Source organism: Puma concolor, chromosome B4 (assembly GCF_028749965.1).
Source record: "Puma concolor isolate L17-30 chromosome B4, mPumCon1.1.hap2, whole genome shotgun sequence".
Classification (NCBI taxonomy): Eukaryota; Metazoa; Chordata; class Mammalia; order Carnivora; family Felidae; genus Puma; species Puma concolor.
Window position 1 is genome coordinate 10110213 of NC_141673.1, and position 5906 is coordinate 10116118.

The following is a 5906-nucleotide window of genomic DNA, read 5'->3' on the forward strand; positions in this document are numbered from 1 at the left end:
TTCTGGGGTGGGCAGGGGTTAGTGCAGGGGGGAGGGAGGGCGGGGGTGCGTTTCTTTTGCATGACTGTGACCTGTTGTTCTTGCCTTTCTTTTGTAAATACCTATAAATGCAGAGTTGGAGGCACCGAATCCACCTTCTGCCATTTGTACCTGCAGGACAAGGAGGTGCGGTCCCTCTCCGTGAACCCCTCTCCCACCCCTCCCTGCCCGTCAAGCCTAGCCCCTTCCCCCTGCCCTGCTAGCTGGCTGGTCCCCAAAGCCAGCCATCTTGGCCCCTGGATGGTGTTGGGTTTGGGCGCAGAGGTGGGACCCCAAGGGGCAGGATGAGGACCGTCCCCACCCCCACCCCCGTGGTCCCTCCAGGTCCCCGGGGTCCGGCCCAGGTTGACAATGGAGTTTGTAACTATATATTTTTAATAAAGTATATGGTCCACTAGGGGTAGGCTGGCTGGAGATGGAAAGCTGGGAAGAAGAGTTAGAGAAAGAGAGACGGAAATGATGGGAGTGTGTCTGTGTGTGGTACGTGTGTCCCTTTCTGAGACACTGACCCCTGGAGGGAACTGTATCACCTGCCATTCTCCTTCCTGGGCGCCAATGGGAAAGATCCCGAGAGGGCTTCAGGGGACCCGGGCTTGGGTCGGAGCTTCGCTGCCTCCCAGCTGTGTGGCGGCTAGCCAGTTACCCGGATGCTCTTGGCCTCGGTTTCATCATCTGCAGCATGGGACGAACCATCGCTCCCTCCCAGGAGATGACGGGCAGGAAAGCCCCGTGTGGATGTCAGCTAACCCTTTGCAGCTCGGGGAAGAGCCTGCATCTACACAGCGCACACACGCACACCCCCCAGGCTGGGCTGGTGACTTTGGCCTCGGGACCCTGGTGGGAAGGGCTCTAGGGGGCAGCTGGGAAACCCGGTCTTAGTCCGACTCAGTCTCTGTCTCACTGTGGGTGGGACCTTGGGTAAGTTCCTTCCTTTCTCCGGGCTTCAGTGAGCCTGAGCTCTACAGCGAGCCACCCCTCAAACCTAGACGACGGTGCTTTATTCTTTCTCCAGGTTCTGCGGGTGGGCTGGGTGCTGCCTTGTCTGGTTTCTCTGGGCTCCCTCCAGCAGCAGGGCTCAGCTGGAGCACCACCTAGGCGGCCAGGCCCAAGCGGGCTGTCCCCCCACGTCAGGTGGTTGGTCTGGCTGTTAGCTGGGGCCTCTCTTCCTCCAGATTCCTTCATGGCCTCTCAGGACAGCAACGTAAGACGGTGAAGGCAGAAGCGACCAGGTCTCTGGGGCCTAGCCTTGAACTTGGATAACACTTCTACCCCATTTCTATCGGCCAGTCGGGTCATGAGGCCAACCCAGAGCCGAAGGATGGGAAATCGGGCGCCAGCTTTCGGGAGCGCGGTGACGTCGCACGGCCAAGGGTGGGACTGTGGCCGTACTTGGTAGCAGAACCTTTCAGTTTAAGCGCTCCTTCCAGCCCTGCCTCTAAGCTACATGCCAACTGTATACGCACGGAGTATAAGGAGGCAGAGGGACCCTCCCTGTTCCCAGGAATCTTCTGGGTAAGGGTGCCCCCACCTCCGGAAACACAGGGAACCAGCAGGCAAGGTCACCTACTGCGAAGTGTGATGAGCTCCTTCGTGAACGATCGCCTCCCACCAGCGCTGGCAACATGGGTGCCATTTGGGTAAAACGCTGTGCACCCCACGTGCTTGAACAGCTTAACAAGCCAACCCGGGATCCAAGCCCCTCAACGAATCACTGGTCCTAATGCCTCCCGTTAACATGACACCCTTCACATTCCTTCGTCCGCTGAATCCTTACCAAATATCAAGAGGCGGGGAGGTAAGGCTTGTGGTCTCACTTTACACGTGAGGAAATGGAGGCCGAGGAACTAAGGCGCTGGCCTGAACCCAGGTGAGGACCGTCAGAGGCCAAGAGGCCTGCGTCCCTTTCGCTTCCCCTCTCCCCGGCAGGCACTGAGTGAGGGGGACGGGCTGCCCCATCCAGATTTCCCAGAGTGCACTTGTGGCCTTTGGGGGCCTGGGGTGGGCGGGGGGGGGGGGGCCTACGGGGGACCACTCAGCAAGACAAAAGGGCAGCTTCCCAGTTGCCCGACGCTCTCAGAGGGCCCCTTGGTGCCCTTCTGCCAGGCGGGAGCACCCCGGGGTCCTCACCTCCCACCCAGCTCATCAGAGATGTCCCTCTGTTCTCCCCTGCAGGCTCCTGGGTGGGCCTCACCAATCTCATCCTCTCCTGCCGACCTCACTCCCAGTATGCTTTGGTGCCTGGGTAACCAGCAGTCCCTAAGGAGGACCTCAGACTCAGGCACTCTGAGCCCCCAGAACATATCTTAGAGGTTAACATAAGGGCACGATCGATCTAGAGGACACAGGGTTGGAAAAGCAAGGCCTGTCTGGGGTGTCAAAGAGGAGTGCCGTGCCCGCGGGCAGGGGGCAGAGCCACAGAGCTGCAGGGAGGCTCCCAGGCCACTCGGGCTGGGCTGCCTGCAAACCCCTGCTTGCTCGGCTTGGTGCTGACTCACCTTCCCTCTCCCACCTGCTCCCCTCTCACAGCCCTCCCACCTGCCCTCCCTCCTGCTGCTGGCAGGCAGCTCCTCTGATCTGTCTCACTTCACTCGGGGCTCCTCCGGGAGCAGCACTGAAATGGGGGGGTCGCTGTCTCTGGGGTGGAGGAACCTCAGGTATCATGAAGGCTGGAGTCACAGAAACGGGCTGGCTGAAGGGGGGGGGCCGCTAAGCCCCTCCTCGCTGCACCCCCATCTTCCAGGCCTTCACCTCCCCTGCCCTGCCCTCCCCCTTCAGTCACAGCAGGGGCAGTGGTGGGCGGCTGGGAGGGAAGGAATGGAGAAACGGATAGCAGGTGGGAGAAGGAGAGGAAGAGAAGCGGGGGGGGGGGGGGGGGGGGGGGGCAGGGCGCGAGAGAGGGTGTGGTCTGATGGAGCTGAAAAACACCCCCTCATCTTGCCTCAAATCCCACCTTTCAGGCATAATTCCTGTAAATCCATTTTTGCCTCTTCCCGCCAGCTTCTGAAAAACTTACTCCTTGTGAACTCAACTCAGTTGTCTCACCTGGTCAAAGCCCCTCCTTATCTTTGCTGGCCCTTCGTTAGGTCACCGGCCGCGGGCGCGATCTGGGGCCCCTTCTTCCTGGATCAGGCTTTTCTCACCGTAGTTTGTCATGGGTAGTGCCTTTTCTCGGTATCGATGGAGTGGACGTGTTTCCAATTTGAATTTTTTTTTTTAACGTTTATTTATTTTTGAGACAGAGACAGAGCATGAACGGGGGAGGGTCAGAGAGAGAGGGAGACACAGAATCCGAAACAGGCTCCAGGCTCCGAGCTGTCAGCACAGAGCCCGATGCGGGGCTCGAACTCATGGACTGTGTGACCTGAGCCGAAGTCAGCCGCTCAACCGACTGAGCCACCCAGACGCCCCGACGTATTTCCGATTTTGAACGACTGCATACTGTTCATAGAATCTTAGAGCTAAGCGGAACAGCCCCTCGCCTATAGGTGGGGAAACTGAGGCCTAGAGGGGAGTAGCCCTGAACCCCGCTGTCCTGGATCCTGGCCCAGGGCCCTTGCCACCACGACACACAGAACCGGCTACACAACTGCGGGGTCCCCTGCACCGTGAAAATACATGTCCCTTGTTCAAAAGTTGGGGAAACCGCCACTAAGGGCACACCCAAAACGTAAAGCTTTTTCCTGTCTTTAGATTACTTGCCTTCTCTGCTCACGTGCCTGCCACGGTGTCTCTTCGGACTTCACTTACGAAGCACAAGTTCAAGGAGAAAATTAAGACTTTTAAGACAGAGACTACGGGGATTAAACCGAGCTCAGGTCCCTCCCGTGAAGCCAGCCTTCAGATGAGCTCTGCTGAGCGAACCCGCTGAGCGAACCCGCCCCTGCGGGATCACCGTGAACTCCAGCTTTTCTCCACGAGAAAAGCTCCAACCAACACCTTTGTACAGCTTTTTGTTATGTTGTTGTTTCTTGTTTGCCTTCATGTGGTTGTTTGCTCAGGCTGAGTATTAACAGAATTCTGGGCTACATTGGCCAGATTGTGTCAAAGTGCAACCCCAGCGTCTCAATCTTTCCACAAGGACAGTACAAACCTGAGTTCTTTTTTTTTTTTTTTTTTTTTAATTTTTTTTTCAACGTTTATTTATTTTTGGGACAGAGAGAGACAGAGCATGAACGGGGGAGGGGCAGAGAGAGAGGGAGACACAGAATCGGAAACAGGCTCCAGGCTCTGAGCCATCAGCCCAGAGCCTGACGCGGGGCTCGAACTCACGGACCGCGAGATCGTGACCTGGCTGAAGTCGGACGCTCAACCGACTGCGCCACCCAGGCGCCCCAAACCTGAGTTCTAAGTAAGGATGGCGAAGGGGAGAAGGTTTAAAGCCAAGCTCCCCTTCCACAGCTTCTCTGGGGGCCGTGTGTTGAGACGGGGCGGTCAGGGGAGTGTATTTGCCCAGAAGAGAGGCTGTGGGTGTGAGAGCCAGAGGGCCTCGGGCTTGAATTCTCCCCTCTACCACCTACCAGCTATGGGACTTTGGGTCAGTTATGTCTCCGGACCTGTGTCCTCATCTGTGAAAAAGCACCATTCATACCTCTCTCACATGCTCGTGTGGACCAAATGAGATCTCACGTGGGACCAGGCACGGCATGATGTTGGGCACATTAGGGGGCCCGAGTGAATGTGAGTTGCCTTCCAGAAAACGTTTTGATGGGCTTCCTTTAGGAGACACAGACAGTTTGAAAACTGACCCCTGAGCTTCCTGGCAGCCATGCAAAAAGGGAAACCAGATAGATCACTTAGCTCTCAGTATATGAGGCGTGGGAGGCTAGAGCAAGAACTGGGGTTCTGACTTCCTGTGTGATCCTGGGTGCTCTCTTCCCTTCGCTGGACCTTACTTTCTCCATCTTTGAAGTTAGGGGGTTGGACCTAATGACCTCCAGGATCCACTTCTAACTCCATCCACTGACTGACTCACGTCTGATATGAAAGTCCCTACGCCAGCCGCAGCGGGAACTCCCCAAGCAGAGGCATTTGCCTGCACCCTGACTGTCAGCTCAAACATCAGCATCACTCTTACAGATTCCCAAGGGCTTCTGTGTCATTCATTCATTCATTCATTCATTCAACAAATCCTTGTTGAGCACCTACTATGAGCAAGTAAGGCCCCTGGTCTAGGGGCAGGGGTTCAGCACTGAGCCAAACAAGCACAGATGTAGCTGGGGCCTGGGCCCCCAGACCCCCAACCCCGGACTTTGGGGCTGGGCTGGCAGCCCTGAGGCCTCTGGCCTGGGTCCTGCTGCCTACTCCATGTGGCACCATGAGCAGTCGCTGCCCCTCCTCGCTTACGCTTAGGACAGTGAGCAGGATTCCCTGGTCTCCGCCTCTGTAACTGTCCACTGCGGTGACAGGTGCCAGAGCAGTGGGGCAGGTGGGCCGGAGCCCCCACCGGACAGAAGCCATTGCCAGCACTCACCGTGCCCACAGTGGGAGGGAGGCCAGGAGGGGACCCCTGGGTACCTCAGGGACGGGGTATAGACGGGCTCAGGGAGACATCATACAGAGGGGCAGGTGCAGAGCCCAATCGGGACCGGGCTCCTGACCCCGACCTGCCCCTAGGATCACCTGCACTGGAAGTGGCCACTTGGAATGAGGGCCCAGAGGCCAACACGTGTCCCTCATGCTTCCGGAACCTTCCCTGCCAAGCAGAGCAGAGGCTCAGCTCACCGTCCTCCCTTTTCAGCGCCAGGACTTTTTGAGGCCTGTCTGAGCCCCCCCTCTGGCCTCCCCTCCTCCGGGGCCTCCCTGTCAACAGGGGCTCAGGGTGAGTCCACAGAGGTGACGGAGGGTTCCAGGGGCGGTGCCCATGCTGT